Source organism: Erythrolamprus reginae, chromosome 2 (assembly GCF_031021105.1).
Source record: "Erythrolamprus reginae isolate rEryReg1 chromosome 2, rEryReg1.hap1, whole genome shotgun sequence".
Classification (NCBI taxonomy): Eukaryota; Metazoa; Chordata; class Lepidosauria; order Squamata; family Dipsadidae; genus Erythrolamprus; species Erythrolamprus reginae.
The window spans coordinates 175504407-175530122 of record NC_091951.1 but is presented as its reverse complement, the minus strand read 5'-3'; positions in this window follow the sequence as shown (position 1 = coordinate 175530122).

Here is a 25716-nt window from a genome sequence, read left to right as displayed (position 1 = left end):
TTTACCCTTCCAATTTTTTATCTGCTTCTGGATTTTTTTTCCATATTAGGTTATAATTGGCCGTCACTATTTTTATTGGATTCTTGAACAACCAAATTCCCAAATATTTCATTTTTTTACAACCTAATTTCAATTCTGATATTTTTTGAATCTCGATTTGCTCTTTAGGGCCAGTATTTAAACATATTATCTCTGATTTCTCTATATTAACCTTAAGTCCAGATTGATCTTTAAATTCCTGGAGCAATATCATTATTCTTTTCATCATTTCAATTGGGGTTTCAGACATCACTATAGCGTCATCTGCAAACAAATTTAATTTCAATTCAAATTTCCCTATTTGATAACCTCTCCATTCCTTATCGTTTCTAATTTTGTTTGCTAAGGTCTCAATTGCTAATGCAAATAACATTGGGGATAGTGGGCAACCCTGCTTAGTTCCATTCTGAATTTTAATCGTTTCTGTTCTGTTACCATTTACTCTGATTTGAGCTATATTATCCTTATATATTGTTTCTATAATTCTACAGAATGAATCTCCCATATTTAAATCTTTACATAGTTGAAATAGGTAATCGTGGTTAACTTTATCAAAAGCTTTATAGACATCTAATTTTAGAATACTTAGTTTTCTTTTGGTATTGGTAGCATGGTGTAAAACATTGACCACATTTCTTATTGGTTCATAAATCTTCCTTCCTTTAACAAATCCATATTGATCTTCTCCAATTACTTTTGGTAAAATAATGTCTTTTGAATCCCCTCGGTTCCGAGATCCAAAAGCCCAATGCGCTCTTTCAAATTCTTGTAGGTCATATTTAACCTTGTTTTCATTGAACCACTGAAGGATTTCTTGAATAAGATGTTTACTCTCCGCAAAGTCTTTGGGAAAACCCCTCAGACGAAGATTAGACCTCCGTTGTCTGTCCTCCAAGTTAATGATGCGGAGTTCCTGGTGAGACTTCCCCACCTCCAGTTTCCCAATTCTTTGATCTTGTGTTTTGGATTGTTCTTTCAAGTCTGCCATTCCAGCACCAACGATCGATAATTCCTTTTTCATATCTTGGAGCAGCTGTCCCATGTCAGCAAATGCTTTAAGCAACGAATCCATCTTTCCTTCCAACTCCAAAGTAGACGCCATCTTTCCTTTGTTCTCGCTTCTCCACTTACACACGTTAAAAACTATTACTTGCTTCAACTTTTAACTCCTTCTCATAAAGTTTTCAACAGCTTGTTCAATTTGCTTCCTCTCAGTCCACTTTCACCAAGCTAGAGAGGGTTGTCGAGGGTTAACTTTTACTTTTACTTGAACAATTATATGAGAAGGATGGAAGAGTTAGCAGAACTCGATTGGAATGGTGGCTTGGTCAACGGAAATGGCTGCAGATTAATGCAATAAGCAAATATTTAAATAAAAGTGAGAATAAAGAAGCTTTCTTACGAGAAGAAAATTGTTTAGAAAAAATAATAAAAGAAAAGATTAATGAGATAAAATCCCAAGCCGGTAATATATATAGAATGTTATTGCAGGTGGAAGAGGAAGTAATAAAAAGTTTGACAAGATGCTGGCAAAATGATTTACAAATAGATGAAAGTGAAATGAAAGAAATAGTAGAAAATATACATAAGATTAAAAATACAAGAGTTAAAGAGATGAGAAGAAAATTTTTACATAAATGGTATTATACACCGGCACAACTTGCACACTTCCAGGGGAAAGAGAAGGGTAATTGTTGGTATGGTTGCCAAAAAAAGGGAATCTTTATGCATATGTTCTGGGAGTGTGCAGAAATTCAGACATTCTGGAAGGAAGTACAGAATGAAATTAACAAAATGTTAAATATTAACTGGATAATTACAAAAGAAATAGCGATTTTAATTAAACAAAGAAAATTAGGAGAATTCAAGGAAATAAAATCTGCAGCATTGGAAAGTGCTCAAGCAGTAGTGGTATTGGGTTGGAAAGACTCTACAAAATGGACAATACAGAATTGGTACTGGTACATGGTGGCCCATATACATTTTGAAATTATGGAAATAAGATTAAACAATTTTGATGAAAACAAATTGGAGAAGCTGATGGTACGATGGAATAAGGTGAAAGATTATATGTTGAGTAGAATCTGTGATGTAAATGTGAAAAATAAACTGCAATCACTCTTTTAGTAATATCTAATGCAAGATAGAGCCAAGGAAATACAGATAAACAAAATCAAAAACTTTTGAATCCCCTTGTATGGGTGGTGGTGGTGAAGGGGGGTGTTTTGTTTGTTAGGTGATGGGCACACGCACTGTGCACTGTTACATGTTTGTTTTATGTAATTATTTTATAAAAATCAATAAAAAATTATTTAAAAAAAAAAGACTTCCCTGTTTCTAATCCCACAAATAAAAGAATTAGTGAGAAAAAAAACATAATGTTTTATTTGCCTGTTGAATAAGACCTGCATTACATAAAACATTTGAATGAGACCTGCTTTATGCAAAAATTAATGTTCTCTTCCTTTTCCACATCTCTAGCATTATTTCCCAGAGTAAACTTCTACAAATGATGTGGCTAATTTAGTTGCAAGAAATGTAAATCCGGTCAAGGGATACCATGTTCTGACTGCAGCTCATTTCTCGCCTAACATGGGTTATGGGGTTGAGTAAATGTGCAGTGTCATTGGTAGTTATGAAACATACTAATATTTTAGAACAAAGAGAATTATAGATTTCTGAGTAGGAGAGAGTACATCATTAGCGTTGAACTCTACATGGATGATATGTACAGGTTTTTGATTAGTGGAACCTATCAAAATAGCTTTGAAAAACAAGAGGAAATATTGCAATGCCCTAAGCAATTTTCATAATATTTAAAAGAATTTGAGATTTTATATCCAACTAAATGGATGGAGAAGTGTCATGATTATATATATTTATATGTCTTGAAATCCTATGGCATATACCTGGATTAACATTCAAATAAGGATGCTTGAGGTTGCTTTTGTAGAGCTATTTCATTTTCCACTGTAATTGTAATAGGTATACATTACACTGCCCATAAAGAGCAGATAAAAACATCTAAACTGCACAGCTCTCCCAGGAGACTGAAATTCAAAGTACTGTGGAGAATGAATTTATTGAAAATTACAGCCTGAGTTTAACTGAAGAATAGTGCACAAGGTGCTTAACAATAAGAAGAATAAAATAAAAGCAAATTAAAAGGCATGATTAAAAATGATATGCCACTCTACCGGTTGAAACCCAGCAGCAGGCAAATCAATGAAGTCACCAAAAGGCTGCCTGAATGAAATATTTAGGATTTGCAGTAGAAAAAAAATATCAAAGTTTATCTTGACCTCCTTTATCAGAGGGTTTCAAATCTGAAAGGTTTTTCTAAAGTTTTAAATCCCAGGACAATTTCATAAAGGAGTATGTGAATTTTTTCAAGATTCACTTTAGATGTTACAGCTCGGACGGTGGTTAAGAAATAGACCAATTGAATAGCAGACAAGGGAAATTTTTAAACAAGGAAATTACTGGTTTCCTATAGGTAGCTTCAGTCATAATCTGGTGACAGTGTTCCTGATCATTAGAGGCTTCCAAACACTTTCTCAGTCCACCAATAAGTTCATCATAGCAGTCCAAACAGGATTAGCCTACAGTTTGAAGCAAAGATGTATGTGTAATATTATTCCAATAACAACAACAACAGAGTTGGAGGTCTTCTAGTCCAAACCCCTGTTTATTCAGGAAACCCTGCACCACTTCAGACAAATGGTTATCCAGCATCTTCTTAAAAACGTTCAGAGTTTTCCTAGTTGGGAAAGATTAACTAGATTGAAAGTGAGAAGAATTTGATAAGAAATTGTTAAAGTGCAAAGACTGTGCAAGTAGTCCTCAAGTTATGACCTCAACTGAGCCCTAAATTTATGTTGCTTAGTAAGAAATTGGTTAAGTGAGTTTCGGCCCATTTTACAACTTCTCTTGCAACATTTGTTAAGTGATCCATGGCAGTTGTTAAGTTAGTAGCATAGTTGCAAACTGAATCTAGTTTCCCCATTGACTTTGTTGGTCAGAAGGCTGCCAAAGGTTATCACATGACCCTGGGATACTGCAAACCATCATAAATGTGAGTCAGTTGTCAAGCATCTGATTGTAAATCACATAAATGATATGACCATGGGGGTGCTGCATTCACTTCCTGGAGTTATCGTAGACTTTAGCAGCCTGATATATTTCTAAACTAAAGTAAATATCATCTCATCAGCAACATCCACAGTGGCATCATGAGGGCCCTTTGTTAAGGCATGTAACTAACGAAGTTGTATAACATAGTTCTTATATTTTGTTTCATATTTGTAGAAAAATATAGAAGATTGATAAACATGATGGACTTGTATTAGAACTAAGTCCAGTGTGGTATTCCCACAACAGCCAACCAGATGTCTGTAAAATGCTCACAAATAGGAGAGGGGTGTCAAACTTGTGGTCTGCAAGCTGGCTGTGTCACACAGAGACCATGCCCACCTCAGCTCATTAGCATTACACTCTACAGAAGTTGGTGTCTGTCTGTTGTGTGAAGAATGACTTTCTGGGGTCCATCTTCATTTTCATATTATTCAGCTTCATTGCATGACCTCTACTTAATTCTAGTATGATTCTACTTTTAAAAGAGGTTCAATTTATTTTGCATCATCAAAGGAATAATGAAGATCTTGGAAAAAGTATTGAAATCCCATGCAAAGATCAGAATTGTGCAAGCCATGATATTCCCTCTGACTCCCTATGGAAGAGAAGGAGAAGTGGGGGAGGAAGAGATAAATATTATCACCACTTTTGAATTTTTATGTTGGAAAAGACTTGTGAGAATCTGTAAAGAGTCAAGAAACAAGCCAATGGACCATTGAACAAATCAACCCAGAGTTGTCACTCAAGGCACAAATGACAAGGTCAAGTTGTCCGCCTTCTGATATATTACGTAAAGACTCAGCTCTTTGGAAAAGTCTCTAATGATGAGAAAGCAAAAATGAAAGAGAGAAAGAGGAAGAATAGGAGAAAGGATGTTGACAGTCCCTCCATTCATCCATTCATTACAGTGGCAATGGGAACACCATGGGAAGAGATGACAGGCCAGGATAGGGACAAATTGTCATGAAGTAAATCTATGTGGACACTAAGAATCATCGATGACCTGGCGGTACATAATCAATCAAATTCAATAATAGAAGTTAAATATATTTCTGCCCCATCCCTAATTGTTACAAATAATTTATGACAGAATTAATTATGATGTTTGCCTGAATACTCTAGTTACACTGCGGTTCATGAGAGCTTTATATGCCATGTTATAAACTAGCAATTATAATTGCCTGAAGACTCTAGTTACACTATGGTTCATGAAAGCTTTACATGCCATGTTATAAACTAGTAATTATAATTATACAAACTTTGGTGTTTAATTTATGTATTAAAATATTATACTACATAGTTATGTTTAATTTTTCCTAATCAAATATTAGAATATATAATGATAAGTAACAATGTAATGTTTTATTTCTATAAAATATGGTTTAATTTAATCCACAGAATTTATCTGGGCTGTATCCAATCAGGTGAACTATTTGTAGGCATTACTCTATTATACAACTCAGAGCTTTAACATACTATGTGAAAGTTGATAGTGTAATATCGCATTCATCTGATCATTTTCCATACTTAATATAACACTATTCTTTAAAAAGCATAATTCCTGAGAATTTGAGACATTTTTAAAAAACCAACTGGAATCCATTGGCATTCACACTTTTCCCCCCCACATTTAGTAATGTAAAAGAAATTTAAATTAAAAGCAAAAATGATAGATTTCTTCCCCAATCTGATTAATAAATGCCTGACATATTAGATGAGGAGCTAAGTATTTATCTCTTAGAAATTTCTTTTTGAATCCTCAGCTGATCTGAGTTGCCATCTTTTATATGTCTCCAGAGAGGGGTGGCATACAAATCTAATGAATTATTGTTGTTGTTGTTGTTGTTGTTGTTGTTGTTGTTATTGTTATTGTTATTGTTATTGTTGTTGTTATTGTTATTGTTATTGTTATTGCTATTGCTATTGCTATTGCTATTGCTATTGCTATTGCTATTGCTATTGTTATTGTTTCTGCCTCAGGTGTTTCATCCTCAAAACCTACATAGGAGAAAGGCAAAACAAGTTATTTTCTTTGTGTGGAATTATAATTAATATCAAAGTTGCCCAGAATCATCTTTTAGTGAACATGGGCGGCATAAAAATGTAATAAATAGGTAGCAATAAAATTTAACATATCTAAGTGGATTAAAATTTCAGGCTTTTAAAAGTTAAGAATGCAGCCATAGGTACAAATGTTTGCATTAAAGCAATGGAAAAATATTTTGAAAAATGAACACAGATAGCCCCCAACTTACAACAGTTTATTTAGCAACCATTCAAAGTTACAGTGGCATTAAATTTTTTACACATTTACAAACTTGTAGCATCCCCATGATCATGTGACCAAAATTTGGATGTTTTCCAACAAACTCATATTTATGCTGTGTACCAGAGTCATTTGTGACCTTCTTACAAGCAAAGTCAGTGTGGAAGCCAGATTCACTTAACAACCCTGTTAATATTCTAACAATTGTGGTGATTCACTTAACAACTGTGGCAAGGAAGGTCACAAAATGGAGCAAAATTCACTTGACAAATGTTTCAGTTAGTAGCAGAGATATTGAGCTCAATTATGGTCGTAAGTCAATGTGACCTGCTTAAGTCTGCATAAGAAAAAAGAAACCAAAAGAACGATCTCGTCTAGCTTTCTAACTCTGAAATATTTTTTTTACTTACTGGCAGTGGTGGGCTACTACCCAGATGGGGGGGGGAATGCAGTGGGGTAGCAAAAATGGAGCTCCACCCCAGATCACCCAATTTGCACCGAAAAATGTTGGAAGAAAATACAGGGCGTCTCCTTTGGACAGCCTCTGCGTTCTTCCCGAAAGAGATTAAAAACTCCAAAGCTGGCGATTCTGCTACAAACAAAAATGTCTAGGAAAAATATAAGGAGATAACATCTGGAATTAATTCTATGTGATCTGGGTTTCTACCTCCCTCTTCTTTCCGAATGGTTATACTATTCTCTAGAACAAAGGTCTTCATAGCTGGCTGGAGAATTCTGGGAGTTGAAATACACAAGTTTTAAAATTGCCAAGTTTGGGGACCCCTGCTCTAGAAAATAAAATGAATAATGCTTGAAACCCAATGTTTTACCAGAAGTCTTGATTTTCTTTGATAGTCTGCAGGAAGGAGGGTTAAGATTATGGAATGGAGCATTTTGGGATGTTCACTTAGGCTGTGAAAGTAGCAAGGAACACTTTAGATTGTTGCCTTTGAGTAAGTGATTATTTTGTGAGGGGCCAGTTTAATCATGAAGGCACCTTTATAAAAATGCTCAAAATGTGCTTTCAAAATTCTAAGGGAGATGTTTCTGTCATTTCACGGTTCTATAGCTGCTCACTTCTAGGATGTTTTGAGGTTCTGGGAAAATCCTTGGTCAAGTCACATGATTGTCAAGCCACTCCCACCTGGTCACATGGCCAGTAAGCCATTCCTACCTGGTCACATGACCATCAAGCCACACTGACAAAATAAGCCACGCCCATAGTGTGGTAGTAAAAAATTTGGTAGCCCTTCACTGCTTACTGGAAACAGTTTCCATGCATTGTAGACTAAAGCAGGGGGCCCCAATTCCTGGTCCATGGCATGCCAGCAACTGGGCCATGCAATCAGGCAAATCCTCACCTGTGGGATGAAGGCAATAGGCAAAACCATGCCCCTTCCAGTCCATGGAAAAACCTCTCTCCACAAACCTGATCTCAATAAGGTTGGGGGCTGTTGAACTAGAATCCTTCCCATCCCATGGTAGAAATGTGGGAGAAATTGATCAAGGATGCCTCAGCCACTGAAAATACAGCCCAGGGAAATCTTGATGGAACAGAGCTCAACACGAAAGATTGTGCCTGGGTCTTCACCATTTGCATAATGATGTCATTACTCAAATGGTGGCAATTTATGTCACTTGACTAATGACATCACAGTCCAAATAACATAAATTGGTGCATAATTTGCATGCTAATGTTACCACCCAATGACATGAATCACCACAATAATAAACCTTCATGGTTGTAAATAATGCATGGGCCTTCCCTCAATTATTACTCTGAAGTGAAGTCTTAATTTAGAGAATAAATAGTACTTTTTTATTAAAGGTAAATTGAACATAATGAACTAGACATGTACTAATCATAGTAAAAGTTATCAAAATAATGGGATCTTGGCTTTTGAACTAAACTGCGTCTCCATGACAACCATTTATATCACCAGTACATGACTGAGGAGAGAATTTTTTGGACTTGGTTGATCCTTCCCCACACACTATCTTAGCAATTATTACACACACACACACACACACACACACTGCTATTAGTTGTTCCTGAAATTCTAACAGAAAATAGGAAGACAATTCGGAGATGAACTATTTGACACACGTTAGAGGAATCACACACCAGACTTTTAAGGATGGGAGGTATCCCAGCAGGCCTCAGAGACTTTTGAAATTACTTCTAGGATCCTGTTACTGTGATACCTGAGTTAGCTTTTGAAAGTTTTCAGCAGATGCTTTGGGTTCTTGCTCAATCCATTTACTCTATTGATCCAAAGTGTTTCTGCTTTTGGATTGATCTCAAAACTTTGCTTCTATATCCTGATAAATTTTTAAAGTCAGCCTGGATAATGAGATTATTGAAGACAATTTGGATGGAGGGGGGAGGAACAGGAAGAGAGAATTATCTTAATGATAATTTTATAGTTGGCAATTATTAAGGAGGAGGAAGAGGAGGACGAAGAAGAAAGAGGAAGGAGGCTGAGGAGGAAGAGAAGGAGGAGGATAATGCCCTAGTTAGACCACACCTAGAGTACTGCATTCAATTTTGGTCACCTCACTATAAAAAAGACATTAAAACCCTAGAGAAAATTCAGAAGAGAGCAACCAGAATGATAAGGAGACTGGAAACCAAAACATATGAAAAAAGATTGCAGGAACTGGGCATGGATAGTCTAGCAAAAAGGAGGGCCGGGGGAACATGATAGCAGTATATAGATACTTGAGGGGTTGCCAGACAGAGGAGGGGGGCACACTGTTTTCCAGGGCACCAGAGGGCCAGACCAGAAGCAAAGGATGGAAGCTGACTAAGGAAAGATTCAACCTGGAAATAAGGAAGAACTTTCTGATGGTGTGAGTGATCAACCAATGGAACGGCTTGCCAGAGGAGGTCGTGAACGCCCCAACACTCAATACATTTAAAAAGAGATTGAACTGCCATCTGACTGGGGTTGGGTAGGGTCTCCTGCTTGAACAGGGGGTTGGACTAGATGACCTACAAGGTCCCTTTCAACTCTATTAATAAAATAAAAAAAATAAAAATAAAAAGATTGAGGCAGGTTTAAATAAAGAAACAGTGTCTTGGCCACCCAACTCTGCCACCTTCCTAACTTTTTAGAATGATTCCTTCAGACTTACTATCTGCTCATTGTTAGCAGTTTCTGAGAAAAACGCAGGACACCTACACCAGCTTGCTATCAAAGCAAAGATAACTAAAACTTGTGCTGTTTTCAATCACTGTGAATCCCAGCTTCCGATCTATTTCTGATCAAACTCTTGACGTCTGAGGCTCTAAGCCACATTTCTCTTCACTTTCTAATTTGTCCAATATGAGCTTTCCCTTCTCCTGCAAGTTGTCTTTGTGAGTCTGCATACCAATGATCAATTCTTGTTGTTGTTTCTTTGGGCTACCTTATGATGACCCAGTATAATACAATTTAACAGGCAAAGGAAAATCATGACCAGACCAGCCTGCACATGACTGTTTCTAAGGGAATTGCCACCTAGACTTTCTCCTTTCTCTCCTTAAATCTGTGAATAAAAACACACAACTTGTATGCTGGCCACAGTATGTACGCTGATTGTCTTAGTTTTATAATTATGCCTAAAACTCACTTCTCACTAAAACAAGTTTTCCTTTAATGTGGATATGTAGAGATGTGCCATCTGTGACCCTCCTTCAACTGTTGCTGAACTATAATTCCCACGACTGAGCACGCTGATTGGGGTTGCTGTAAACTGTAGTTCAGCCAAAGCAAAGAGTCACAGGTTGCTCATCTCTAAATATAGTTGGTATAAACAAGAGACACTGGTCAGAATCCAAAACCGATGTTGGCTTACATAGTCCACTCTGTTGGACTGATATTGTCTGTGCTGGATGGTGACCAGTGTTTCATGCATAATAAACGGGGCTTTGATTATATTCCTTCCTTTCTACTAAGCCATCTCCCAAGTCTTTTCTAGGTCCAGAAGTACTTTGATCTCTCTGTGGCAGGGATCCCCACATTTGGCAACTTTAAGACTTGTGGACTTCAACTCCCAGAATTCTGGGACTTCAATTCTGGGAGTTGAAGTCCACAAGTCTTGAAGTTGCCATGTTTGAAGACCTCTGCTCCTTTCCTGGGTCATAGCTATTCGTTTTGCTTTGGTATTTGGCATTTCTCATCAGGCATCAGAATTAGGCAGCATCTTGAAAAAAAGACCCTTTTCATTCTTCCATTGCAGGGAAGAGTATCAGAAAATAGTATCAGAAAAACTGAAGGTTGAATTTTCCATTCAACTATGAAATTCATTAAGTGTATTGTTGTTGTTGTTGTTGTTGTTGTTGTTGTTGTTGTTATTATTATTATTATTATTATTATTATTATTATTATTATTATTAATTAGATTTGTATGCCACCCCTCTCTGGAGACTCAGAGCGACTCACAACAATAAACAGTACAAATCCAATGATTAAAAACAATTTAAAACCCTTAATATAAAAAGCAATCATACATCTCATACAAACCATGCATAAAACAGAGCAGTCCAGGGGAATCAATTTCCCCATGCCTGACGACAGAGGTGGGTTTTAAGGAGTTTGTGAAAGGCAAGGAGGGTGGGGGCAATCCTAATCTCTGGGGGGAGTTGATTACAGAGGGTTGGGGATGCCACAGAGAAGGCTCTTCCCCTGGGTCCCACCAGGCGACATTGTTTCGTCGATGGGACCTGGAGAAGGCCAACTCTGTGTGACCTAACCGGTCACTGGGATTCGTGCGGCAGAAGGCGGTCATGGAAATATTCTGGTCCGATGCCATGAAGGGCTTTATAGGTTGTAACCAACACTTTGAATTGTGACCGGAAACTGATCAGCAACCAATGCAGACTGCAGCGTATTGGTGTAACATGGGCATACCTAGGGAAGCCCATGATTGCTCTTGTAGCTGCATTTTACACGATCTGAAGTTTCCAAACACTATTCAAAGGTAGCCCCATGTAGAGAGCATTACAGTACTCAACTCTCGAGGTGATGAGGGATGAGTGAGTGTGAGCAGTGAATCCCGGTCCAAATAGGGCCGCAACTGGTGCACCAGGTGAAACTGGGCAAACGCCCCCCTCGCCACAGCTGAAAGATGTTTCTCTAATGTAAGCTGTAGATCGAGGAGGACGCCCAAGTTGTGGACCCTCTCTGAGGGAGGTCAGTAATTCCCCCCCCCCAGGGTAATGGACAGACAGATGGAATTGTCCTTGGGAGGCAAAACCCACAGCCACTCCATCTTATCAGGGTTGAGTATGAGTCTGTTGACACCCATCCAGACTCTAACAGACTCCAGGCACCGTCACATCACTTCCACTGTTCGTTGACTGTACATGGGGTGGAGATGTATAGCTGGGTATCATCAGCGTACTGATGATACCTCACCCAATGCCCTTGGATTATCTCACCCAGCAGTTTAATGTAGATATTAAATAGCAGGGGGGAGAGGACCGACCCCTGAGGCACCCCACACCTAGAGGTCGACCTCTGACCCCCCACTAACACCCACTGTGACCGGCCAGAGAGTTAGGAGGAGAACCACTGAAGGACAGTGCCTCCCACTCCCAACCCCTCCAGCCAGCGCAGAAGGATACCATGGTCGATGGTATCGCAAGCTGCTGAGAGGTCAAGAAGCACCAGGACAGAGGATAAACACCTGTCCTGGGCCCACCAGAGATCATCCATCAACGCGACCAAAGCAGTTTCCATGCTGTAGTCGGGCCTGAAACCTGACTGTTGAGGGCCTAGATAATTGGCTTTATCCAAGGACCGCTGGAGCTGGAGTGTCACCACCTTCTCAACAACCTTCCCTATAAAGTTAACAACAACCTTCCCTATAAAGACGATAGTTATTGAGAATGGCTGGGTCCAGGGAAGGCTTCTTGAGGAGGGGGCGCACAAGTGCTTCCTTGTAGGGAGCCAGGAAGGACCCCCTCCCCAAAGAAGTGTTGACAATATCCTGGACCCAGCTCTGTGTCACCTCCCTGCTGGCCAAAACCAGCTAGGAGGGACACAGATACAGTAAGCAGATGGCAGAACTCACAGCTCTGATGACCTTGTCTACTTCATCAGGTGTCACCAGATCAAACTCTTACCAGACAGCTGGATAAGGACGGTCCCCAGTCACCTCGACTGACTCATTGTCAGCCGACTCTGTTATCCAATAAGAGTCGAGGTCCGCCCGGATCCGAGCGACTTTATCAGCGAAAAATGTGTTAAAATCCTCGGCACTGCTATGCAAGAGCTCCCGAATTCCCCCCTGGTTAAGTAGGGAGCGGGTCACCCTAAATAGATTCCGCTGATGCAATCAAGGCAGCATGATGCGTGCATCTTGCTGCCTTGAACGCCACTTTATAAGTCAAATGGTGATACCTTAGTTGCAGCAGGAATTGACTACCATATTTTCGGTATATAAGATGCAGCTTTTTACTTCAAAAAAGTGCTTTAAAAATTGGATGGTCTTATACACCAAATGTTGATGAGGCCATCCGGCAGCCCACAGTGGGAGGTGGGAGGCACACCCCGGGGATGGGCAGGGTGCCGGGCTTTTGAAGCAGAGAGCAGAGAGAATTCCAGCTGTGGAATTTCCAAGCTTCTGTCCCCACAGGAGACTGGCAGGCATTGGCCAAGTAGCTCTCCCGGCAGGCTGAAAGCAGCTCTGGCCAGCAGCTCTGCCCCACACCAGGTTAAGCACTTTAACAAAGTGTCACTTTCCAGATGGTTGTCCGGAAGGAAGAAATCCTGCAGCAAGGAAAGCATTTCTTCCTGCTGGCAGCTCCTGGCTGTTATGGACCACCACCGCGACTCAGGACCCAGGCCCGTGGCTGCTGACTGACTGCATCGGCAAAGGCACCATGTTTAGTTCCCCATGGAAGCTGCCAGAAGGAAGAAATCTGGACTAGCTGTGGCACCTCTGCCGATGCAGCCAGCTGGCAGCCACAGGGCTGAGTTATGTGCGGTGGCCACCAGAAGGAAGAAATCCTGCAGAGAGCAGTTTGTTGGGAAGGCGATGTGGTTCCTGCTTCCCCCACTTGCCAGGAAGGACAGCAGCTCATCAGGGAGACTCTGGCAAGCAGGTGAAGGGAGAGCCACATCTCCTCCCCAACTATTTAAAATTTAAATATATTTTTTTAAAAAAATTAAAATCTGAAATCTTTAAAAAAATTAAAATCTGAAATCTGAAATCTGAATTCTCAAATCTGAAGTCTCAAATCTCAAATCTAAATTAAAAATTCAATTTTTGGATTTTTAAAAAACTAAAATCTGAAATGTGAAAACAAATTTAAAATCAAAATTCATTTATTTATTCATTCATTTTTTCGAATTTTTAAAATCTGAAATCAGAAATCTCAAATCTCAAATCAATTTTTTAAAAAATAAAATAAAATCTGAAATCTGAAATCTGAAATCTGAAATCTGAAATCTGAAATCTGAAATCTGAAACATCAAACTTCAAACCCCAAACCTCAAACCTCAAATCTCAAATCAAAATTCAAAATATTTTAATTTTTTTGAATTTTAAAAAATAAAAAATAAAAAATCTGAAATCTAAAATCAAAATTCATTTTAAAAAAAATCAGTTTTAAAAATCTGAAATCTGAAATCTCAAATCTTTTTAATTTTTTAAGAATTTCTAAGAATCTAAAATCTGAAATCTAAAATCAAAATTCATTTTTTAAAAAAATCTGAAATTTGAAATCTGAAATCTCAAACCTTAAATCTCAAACCTCAAACCTCAAATCAAAATTCAAAATATTTTAATTTTTTTGAATTTTAAAAAATCTAAAATCTGAAATCTAAAATCAAAATTTAAAATAAAAATAAAAATCAGATTTTTTAAAATAAAAAAAATTAAAAAGGAATTTAATTTGATATTTGATATTTGATATTTGATATGTGAGATCTGAGATCTGAAGTCTGAAGTCTGAAGTCTGAAATGTGAAACTGAAATCTGAAATCATCAATTTTTAAAATTGCTTTGAATTTTTAAAAATCTAAAATGTCAAATGTCAAATCAAATCTCAAAATGCAGCCCATTTTGGATGCAGGTAAGTGCAGGGCTCACAGAGGCTCGAGAGGGCAAAAAACAGACCTATTAGAAGTTTGGGAAGGCTATGAATCAGTCTGTTTCTGACCTCCAGAGGGCCTCCAAAACCTGGGGAGGCTGTTTTCGCTTCCTGGAGGCTCAAGGAATCCCTCTGTAACCCAGGGAAAGCAAAAAGCCCCCCCCCCGCCCAATTGTGGAACCACTTACACTAATTGCAGCAGTATTCTTTTTTCTTTTATGGCCATGTGGTTTATCTTCTGCCCACTGCCTCAAGTTAGGCAAATAGGCAAGAAATTATTTAGAAAATACAGCTAATAAGTAAACTTGAATGGATTTATCTAATTCTGAAGAACAGTTGACAGGCAGTGATTTTCCACTTGAACAATGTTTTATACTTTTCTCTTTATTACGGAAGTTATATCTGAGATGTAACGAAAAATTAGAGTAATTTTCACTCTTTTCAGCCAACAGTACGCCTGGTCATCAAACAAAGCAGAGCACTATTAAAATATCCTTTTATAGATTGTGCATATGTGTTGGGTTGCTGCCAGTTCAGAAGCGACAAGAACTGGTAGGGAAGGTAAGTAGAACCCACCCCTGTATTTATATATGTGTATTTATTCCTAAATGAAGTGGTTTTCTTTCTTCCTCTACCAGAGAAATTGTTTCTAAAAGTGGATCAAAGATTTGTGTTTATGCATTCGGTTTTTTCCCCTTCCTTTGACTTCATATGTTTCAGGGAATTTTACTGAATGTCAGATTAGAAACATAGCTCGGCTTCAATAAACCTTTTAAATCTAGTCTTGGCGAGGTATACACACACTTGTGAAGATGTGAATAAAAACAAGCTGTTACCTTTCTACTTTCTTTATAGACTCTTTTGTACTCCCCTTGCCTTTTTTCTCATCCCCCCCCTTACCTACTTTCTCAATCTATTTTCTGCTTAATCCCTCTTTACTCATCTTCCTTTCTATTTGGAGCCATTAGAGATAAAGTTCTTTAAAGTAAATTGGAACAAGACTCCAGCTATAAAGATAAGACTCTGCCAGCCACTTCTCTTTCCCAGCTACAAACAGCAAGGAAAGGCCATACCAGTATCTCTTATTTTTCCATTGTCAGAGCAAAAATGGAAAATATGTGAGAGCTAGTTGGGCATACTAGTTAATATGCATGCTTAAAAATTGGGAGACCATGAGTACAAGTGCTTCAATAGGCACAAAACCAGCTGGGTGACTTTGGGACCAAAACCTTCCCTTTTGGCCAAACTCTCTGTGCTGCCTTGAGTTGACACATACATTTGTATAAATGCATTTATATTAATCACATACTATTTAAAATTACAGAGGAAAAAAGAGCCTTTAGAGGTAACAAGGTTGATACAATATGGTACAAATCTAGTTGTTCTGCTTTCAGACCCTGTGAAGCCTTCTCCCAGATGGTAACAAAACTGGTCATGCAGAGGATGTGGGGCATTCCTTACAATATTGCAGACCTTGGTCAAGTATTGCTTATATTCCAGTGATGGCGAATCTGTTTTTGGTTGGCATGCCAAAAGGATGCATGCGTGAAACCTCCCCCACTCCCGGCATGTGATGGTATGCTTCAGAGCCTTTCTAGGAGCCTGGGAAGGGCAAAAAATGGCCTCTCCCCAGAGGTCTTCCAGAGGCAGAAAATGACCCATTTGCCAACTTCTGGTTAAACTGGAAGGTCCATTTTATTACTGTCACCAAGCTCAAGAGCCTTTCTGGGAGCCTGGGGAGAGCTCTTGGAGAAGCTTCATAACCACTATGCTCCAACACCATCTTCAAGGGCATGCCTTTCACCATAGATTCTAGAAAGAAGGTGAGCTGAAGGGAAGCTTCACACAACCTCCCTAAATTGTCACTTTTCAGATCTGGGTGATTTCTTGCTGGATCAACTGGTGTCTTTGCAAAATCTTTGCACAAAGGTCTCCTTAAGGGACAAAGAATATGGTTTCTGAATCGAAAGGAGCAGGGAACATTATTCAGGTACTGGATATTTATACATACAGCATGTTTCCAGCCTACTCTTCCCATCTCCTCCTATCTCATCATCAAACTCCTCCCTTGGCATCCTGGCAGTCTGGAACTTTACAAGAATCTGACATCACTTTTGGCCATCTGCCCCCTTCCCCTCAACATGTGCCTTCCCACACTCTTCTCTACAAAAACATATCTTGTTTATCAGAAAATGAGGAATAGTTGATAGGCAAAAGGTCATTTTTGCAGGATTATAGTTTTACAGAAGTTTACAAAAGTTCAACTTGATTATACAATATAAAATGGTCATATAAAAACATGGCTGCACTTATGTTCTTGTGCTAACTTCTTACAAGAATAAAACCTCCTTTTCTCACACCAGGCCACCAGGGTTAGTCCTGCTGAGTTACGGATGGGCTCCTGTCTTTGAACCACATTGGACCGTCTGCACCCCAACTTCAACTATGGACAACCACCTATTCCTGATTTACTGCCCATGGAATTCTCAGTGGGGTATTGCATATTCACCCTTAATTTAGATGCCGGTCAAAAATGGCTGCTGGAACATGTGATTCAACTAACTGGACCCTGCTCTTATAGAGTCCAGATCACTGATGGCCAGCTGTGATGCTGGCACATCAACCAACTAAGATGATGGGTCCCCTGCATGGATCCTGCTCAGCCAAATCAGGCTCAAGCCTTCCTGGAGGTTTCATCCACTCCTGGGCCCTGGTGTACTGCCCCGACCTTCCACCATCTCCGAGCCACGAGAGGTGTTCATCTCCTACCAGGCTTGCAAAGTGTCCTGCTTCAGCGATGCCTTCCATTCTAGATGTCTCACAGCTGTATTGCAGGGAGTTCTGGAGGACCCACAACTAGTTCTTCACTCTTCAGCTGCCAGCCCTGATGATGGCAATTTGGGGGATGAGGGTGGTCAAGTCCTCAGACTTACAATGCTGCCAAAATACCCAAGGAGGCTGCATGTCAAAGCATGATTGGCTAAGACATGAGCAAGCGGCAAATTGAGTCTGGATTGATTGCCAGTTTGGCAGCTCGACTACAAAAGGAGCTGTCAAATGCTGAGTTGCTGTTCTGTTCTCTCATTATTGCCTGTGGTGCTGAAATATTCCGGTCAGCCCAGGTGCCTCCAATTTAACAGTTGGAGCTCTGGCTGATCTGTGGGACACAGAGTGGCCTGCAAGATGGACATATAACATATGTAATGCAGAGTGGCCTGCAAGATGGACATATGACATATGTAATGCATCGGATAATATGTGCTTGAAAAAATGATAATAGACACTGTAAAATAAGTTTTGTAAATAATATTTTTTGCCATTATTTAATAAAGCAAAGCAAAAAAAAATCTACTGGTAGAAGAAAAATGAAAAGGAAAAAAGCAATTTATTCAACAGTTAGAATATTTTGTTGGAATTATCCATAGGGTGATCAAAGACTGGACATACTAAAACATATGAAGAACGCTTGCAGGATTAGTCTAGTCCAGGGGTAGGCAAAATTAGCTCTTCTATGACTTCTGGACTTCAGCTCCCAGAATTCCTGAGCCAATCATGCTAGTTCAGGAATTCTGGGGGCTGAAGTCCACATGTCATAGAAGAGCCAACTTTTCCTACCCCTGGTCTAGTCTAAAGAAAAAAAGAATTCGGGGTGACGTGACAGTGGTATTCCAGTATTTGAGGGGATGCCACAAAGAAGAGGGGGACAAATTATTCTACAAAGTGCCAGAGGACAGGAAAAAAAACAATGGTTGGAAACTAACCAATGAGAGAAGCAACCTGAAATTAAGGAGAAACTTCTTAACAATGAGAACAATTAACCAGTGGAACAGCTTTCCTTCAGAAATTGTGTGGAAGTTCCATCACTGGAGATTTTTAAAAAGAGACTAGATAGTCATTTATCTGAAATAGTATAGGTTCTCCTGCTTGAGCGAGGGGCTAGACTAGAAGAGACCTCCAAGATCTCTGCAAGCTCTATTCTATTCTATAGTTAAATTTAAATATCAAAATTAGCCTTCCTGAATTACTTAGATTTGAAGATAATCATTCATATCTTTGCTAGTGAAAACCTTTGGAATGCTGAGAGCCTGTTATGAGTAGTGATGGGCGAACCCAACGGTGTTCGGGTTCGGCAAGTTCGGATGAACTTTACACAAAATTCGACCGAACCCGAACCGAACCCAAACCTGAACCCCGAACACTGTGTGACACTTCTGGGGGCGGAGTTTTGACATCACCGGCAGGTTGCTAAGGACACCAAGGTGATGGCAAGTTTCTCAGCATGTTAAAGCCGCCGCCGAGGTGGTCCACACACACCGCAAGTGCCCATCCTCCTTCTGACGTCAAAGGGGAGGGGGGCAGTGGCAGGCAGAGGGGAATCCCCTGCCCCCACTCCACCAGCCTCCACACTGAACGCCAGGAAGTGACGACATCAAAGCCCTGACGGGGACCACCTTGTAAAAATAAACATGTTTATTTTTACGAGGTGGTCCCTGCCGGGGCTTTGACATCACAGAGACGTCACTTCCAGGCCAGCCGAAGTGACCAAACGCCGAACACGACCCCGAACTTTGTCCAAAGTTTCAAAAGATTTCAGGTTTGTGTTCGGCATACCGAACACCGCAAAATTTGGTACGGACACGAATTGTGCGAGTTCGGTTTACCCATCACTAGTTATGAGGCCTCTTACAAAATGGTTGCCATCTAATATTCTTTTTTCACTGCCTTGAGTCGACAAGAAGGGTGGCCTATAAATCTAACAAACAAACAAACAATTTAAAGGTAAAATTCAAGTGGCCACCATTTTGTGACATAAACAAGCAGTTTTCTTACAGATAAGGTTTGCCACAGCTGCCTTGTTTATTTGTTATTTATTTATTTGTTTATTTGTTTATTTATTTATTTATTATCGTTCATTCATTCATTCATTTATTTGGATTCATATGCTGCACCTGCTTGTTAGATATGCTAGTTATGCTTGAGGCTGATGATCTTATTTGCAGTACGCTAACTTCCCATTCTAATTTTAAAAAAATCTAAAAAAGTAAAATTAAGTAGGACAGAGAGGTTTACAGGAACAAAGATGTTGAAATGTATACTGTTATCCATACACACTACACTGAGGACTCAGAACTACAGCTAAAAGTTTGCCCCACAATTGACCCAGTGCTTTTATCTTATATTGGTGGCCATACAGATCTAGAAAGAGTGATTTTGCATGCATCATAAATGATTCATTATGCCCCAATTTCTCATATTTCCTGAGAGGTTAGAAATAAAACACAAGGTTTGCTATCTATTAGGGGCAAGCCTGGTGTACTGCTTCAAGTTTTCATATGAATTGATGATTGTCAAATCCAGAAGCTAGAATAGGAATGTGTAGGCGACAAGAAAGAACAGCAAACAGAAGCTGCAGTTACTCCTTAGACTGGCTTTAGCGGGACATTTCCAATAAAGAAAATCACTCTAAAAATGTAAATGACCAAGATGAATTCTGCAAATAAAAGACATTTCTGGCAGGCCTAAACAAAACGGGGCTAGTAAAAAAAAAATCAGGCCTCACTCAAAGGATGAAGCCAGGGGGCATATCCATGACTTTTGATGTGGTTCTGTCTTACAAATATAACCATCAGTTATTTCATTAATCCAAGTTTCAAGATCCACAGGAACCACGGACCATAAATGAACCACACTGTCCAAGTTCTCACAACACATTACTTTAAAGTGTGGCTGACAAATTTGTAGCATCACAGCATGACTCTTGTTGTTTTAGAACTGTTGATGCATTTTGGTTTACAAGGATGGCAATGTAGAAACCACACAGCGAAGACCTTAGGCTTCTTTACCATATATAGCAAAACTACTTGCATTTGCAGCTTGTATCTGTCAGGGTCAAGTTTCTTCTTAAGATTCTTTCCCAGGGAATATTCCCTTCTCCTAAATGCTTAACTTTCTTTGCACGCCATCTCACTGCTTCTGAAATTATCAAGGGAGAGTGAAAGCGAGGGATGTTCTGGATTTATAGCCAAGGGTGCTCATGACCACTCATCTCCTTTCCTTGGATTTCCTCAGCTGATCACTGTTTGCATCTCTTCTGTTGGTGGAAGAACCTCTACTATTTATTCTCCAGAGACTAGGGCTTGTCCAAAGGCAGCCATCTTCCTCTTTCCTGTCTTAACTGAAGATATAATCTGTGTTAGATTGTCAGGCAGGCAGCCGACAAGTATTGAGGCAGAGGCAGAAGAACTGGAACAGCAACTTGATTTCAGCACCAAACATCTGAGGCAGACAACAACAGCTGTGGCTTGACAGCTCATTTTTATAGCGGAGCTGTCAAGTTCTGAACCTCCATTCTCAGAGCGGGTTGGCATATAAATCCAATAAATAAATAAATAAATGAACGAACAAACAAACAGACAAACAAGTCTTCGGAGAGGGGCGGCATACAAATCTAAATAATAATAATAATAATAATAATAATAATAATAATAATAATAATAATAATAATAATAATAATAATAATAATAATAATAATAATAATTATTATTATTATTATTATTATTATTATTATTATTATTATTATTATTAATTAGATTTGTATTTCTAACCTCTCCAAAGACTTGTTTGTCTGTTTGTTGTTGTTGTTGTTGTTATTATTATTATTATTATTATTATTATTATTATTATCAAACAGACAGATGGAAAAATGAATGAATGAATGAATGAATAAACAAAGAAACAAACAAACAAACAAACAAACAAAGAGACAAACAAACAAACAAACAAACAAATAGTGGGGCTTTGTTTTCCCACTTGCTAGCTGCCTGCATCTCAGCCAATCAGACTGAAGCGGCAGCCGGTGGGCGCGGTTGTAAAGTGAGCACTTAGCAATTTGTCTGGGACTTCACTTCTCTTCCTCCACTAAAGCCGCCCATATACTCATTCGATTTTACTCCCCAGCCACATTCTCAACAACATTCTTTGTTTTTCTCATTTTTCTCTCCTTGTTTTCTCTCCTCTCTCTGTCTTCCGTTTAGAGTCTAAGTTCACTCATTAAGAGTTGGGTGTCCCTCCAGGCACTAGTGGGTTCCTACCGGAACGAATAATGACACTACACCAATAGCAAAAGTTGAGCTGTGCGTGCAGCTTTAGGTGTCTGTTTGTGCATGTGTCTTAGCGTGTTTTTGCTTCTGTGCATGCACAGGAAGCAAAATCCTTTGAGGGGATCTGTGTGTATGAGAGATTTCAGTGGGGTTTTTTTGCTTCTGCACATGCGCAGAAGAAAAAAAATTGCCAAAATCTCTCTCTCTCTCTCAAGATTCCTGCGAATGCGCAGAAGCGAAATTACACTGGGACGCACATACGTGCAAGCAAGACACCTGAAGCTGCATGCGCAGCACACCATAGCGGCAGTAGGAGCAATCTGCCCCTGTCTCCAGGGCTGTAGTCACCAATACCTGCATATTGGGTTTTTGGCCTGCTTTCTCTACATCTGACCATCACAGCCCTGACTAACTAGTAACTGACCTAGTAACTAGGTCAGCTCATTAGTCATGGTTACAGCACAGCTGCCCTTCAAAGACAGGACTGAGCTTCTTTTCCCCTTTCTCTCTCTTCTTTCATAAATCGCACCAGCACATCAGCAACCATATCAGATTGCTAAAATTCATACGCCATATGTAGTTCAAAATATTATACAGATAGTTGACTTTAAAAAAACATAATTGAGCTGAAAATTTCTGTTAAGTGAGACATTTGTTAAGTGAGTTTTACCCTATTTTATGAGCTTTCTTGCCCCAATTGTTAAGTAAATCCTTGCAACTGTTATGTTTACCCTATTTTATGAGCTTTCTTGCCCCATTTGTTAAGTAAATCCTTGCAACTGTTATGTTAGGAACACTGCTGTTAAGTGAACCTGGCTCCTCCATTGACTTTATTTATTTTATTATTTATTAATTGGATTTCTATGCTGCCCCTCTCCGAGGACTCAGATTGGCTCACAACATATAATAAACAATAAACAATATCTTGAATGCAATTAATTAACTAAAAATCTAAAACTCCCAAAAAGCATTAAAAAAACCCAAATCAATCCATATACTCAACATTCTCTCAACACATTCATTGGCCAGGGGGCAAGAATCTAATGGCCCCAGGCCTGGTGGATTAAATGAGTCTTCAGACTCTTATGGAAGGCAAGGATAGTGGGAGCAGTACGAATCTCCATGGGGAGTTGATTCCAGAGGGCCAAGGCCCCCCCAGAGAAGGCTCTCCCCCTAGGTCCCCCCAAATGACATTGTCTAGTTGACAGAACCTGGAGAAGGACAACTCTGTGGGACCCGACTGGTCGCTGGGATTCATGCGGCAGAAAGTGGTCTTGGTGGTATTTCGGCCCCATCCAATGTAGAGCTTTATAGTTCATAACCATAACCATAACCGACTTTGCTTGTCTGAAGAGGGCAAAAGGTGATCACATGACCTTGAGACATTGCAACAGTCATAAATATGATCAGTTGCTAAGGGTCTAAATTTTGTAGATGTGACCATGGGGATGCTGCGACCACTGTAAGTGTGAAAAAATTGAAATGAGTCACTTTGTTCAGTGCTGTTGAAATGTTGAATGGTCACTAAATGATCTATTGCAAGCTGTAAGTTGAGGACTACCTACATGAGCTAAAAGGCGCAACTCCTTCTATCCAGGAAAATGTAGGAACACTCACTCTGTGAGCAATTAAAGTTTTCTGAGAGAAAATTCTCAGCATTTTCATCATGACAGAATCCCTAGAATTCCATTTTTAGCAGTGGAAAGTCCTTAGGCTTTCTGATGCTCAAAGCTGTAGAGAAAAAAATGTTTCTCATTCTGGGCTTTTAGAATGCTCTTTACCTTCTTTGGTCCCAGCAAAATGGAGTTTTCACAGGATGGAAGCAACTACTTCCACAGCGCCCCCCGAGAAGGAGGGCTGTGTGGACAATTGTCGGTTGAGGAAGATTACATGCAGTGGAGAAAAACATAGCAATTTTGGTCTCTCTGTATCGAATTCCTAAAATGTTTTTGCAGATTTAAATGGTAGGGATGTTGTAGATATTAGCGAGGCCTCTCAGGTGGAGAATGAGGGGATGTTCCAAGGGGAAGTTGTTGTAAGTGAGGTGCATAGTGTCACCAAACCATCAAGTGCAGTTAGTAGAAAAGGAATCCTCAATCGGAGTATTGTATTGGCAGTTCTGTGTTAGCAAAAACTTCAGAAGAGAAGGATTTAGGGGTAGTGATTTCTGACTGTCTCAAAATGGGTGAGCAGTGTGGTCGGGTGGTAGTAAAAGCAAGTAGGATTCTTGGCTGCATAGCTAGAGGTATAACAAGCAGGAAGAGGGAGATTGTGATCCTGCTATATAGAGTGCTGGAGAGACCACATTTGGAATACTGTGTTCAGTTCTGGAGACCTCACCTACAAAAAGATATTGACAAAATTGAACGGGTCCAAAGACGGGCTACAAGAATAGAAGGTCTTAAGCATAAAACATATCAGGAAAGACTTTATGAACTCAATCTATATAGTCTAGAGGACAGAAGGAAAAGGGGGGACATGATCAAAACATTTAAATATGTCAAAGGGTTAAATAAGGTTCAGGAGGGACGTGTTTTTAATAGGAATGTGAACACAAGAAGAAGGGGGCACAATCTGAAATTAGTTGGGGGAAAGATCAGAAGCAACGTGAGAAAATATTATTTTACTGAAATAGTAGTAGATCCTTGGAACAAACTTCCAGCAGACATGGTTGGTAAATCCACAGTAACTGAATTTAAACATGCCTGGGATAAACATATATCCATCCTAAGATAAAATACAAAAAAATAGTATAAGGGCAGACTAGATGGATCATGAGGTCTTTTTCTGCCGTCAGTCTTCTATGTTTCTATGTTTCTATTTTCTGCTTTTCTCCCACAGAAGGATTCTTATTTCTCACCTGCCTACAGAAATCAACACTTTCCTTATGTCTGGGGAAGCCATTCTGACTACAGCTCACTTGCACTGTGGCATAGTTATGAAACAAGTTCCCCTTGGATTTGTTTGATAACAAAAGCCCAGGATCCATGGAAATGCATCTTGGCCACAGCACAGATGGTAGCAGTGATGGAGTCCCTTACCATCCAGCACTCAGCTAAAAGGTGGTAAAAAAAATCTGAGGGTTAAGCAGGGTTGTATGAACAAATCAGCATTCTCTTTAGGAAACTGTGATGGAACAAAGTAGGATTGAAGTGGTTTTGTTTGAAACTACTTCTCAGCAGCAGAATATAACTTTTTTAATATATATATATATATATATATATATATATATATATATATATATATATATATATATATATATATATATATATATATATATAAAAAGAACTTCATTGTGGAAAAGGTTTTTTTAAAAAAGAAAGGCTGAAATTATTTACAGATAAACCACCCATAAAAATTGCTGAAAAAATTGACAGAATAGTACAAATAGTCCTCAATTCAGAACCGTTTGTTTGCTTGTTTGTTTGCTTTTGTTTGTTTGTTTGTTTGTTTGTTTGTTCGTTCGTTCGTTCGTTCGTTTGTTCGTTCGTTTGTTTGTTTGTTTATTTATTTATTTATTCATTTATTCATTTATTTATTTATTCTTCTATACTACCCAATCCTAAAGGACTCAGGGACATTTATAGCAATGTAAAAATACAATTTACAATAAGAAGAAGTCAAATATAAATATTAAAACGATAAGCCCAGTTAAAAAAAAACCATAACTCAAACGATACAATTCAACACATGCATACCATTCAATATATTTTGGACATGAAAGATGTAAAATTCATGGTCCCCAGGCCTGCCAACAAAGCCAGGTCCTCATAATCTTTCAGAAGGCTAGCAGGGTGAGAGCAGCACGGCCATCATTAATAATCATTAAAGTTACAAGAGCAATGAAAAAGTGATGTATTTAGACCCTTCCAGCATCTTAGAGCCACATGATTGCCATTTAGGACATTTTTAGGGGTTTCAGACAAGCAAAGTTAATGGAGGAAGATGAATTCACTGTGGCAAAAAGATTGTAAAATCAAGCACAATTCATTTTATGACCAAATGTCTTAGTGATATAAGTACTGATTTCAATAATGGTCATAAGTTGAGTACTATTTGTATGGTGTATGGTTATATGTATTTCCCCGAAAATA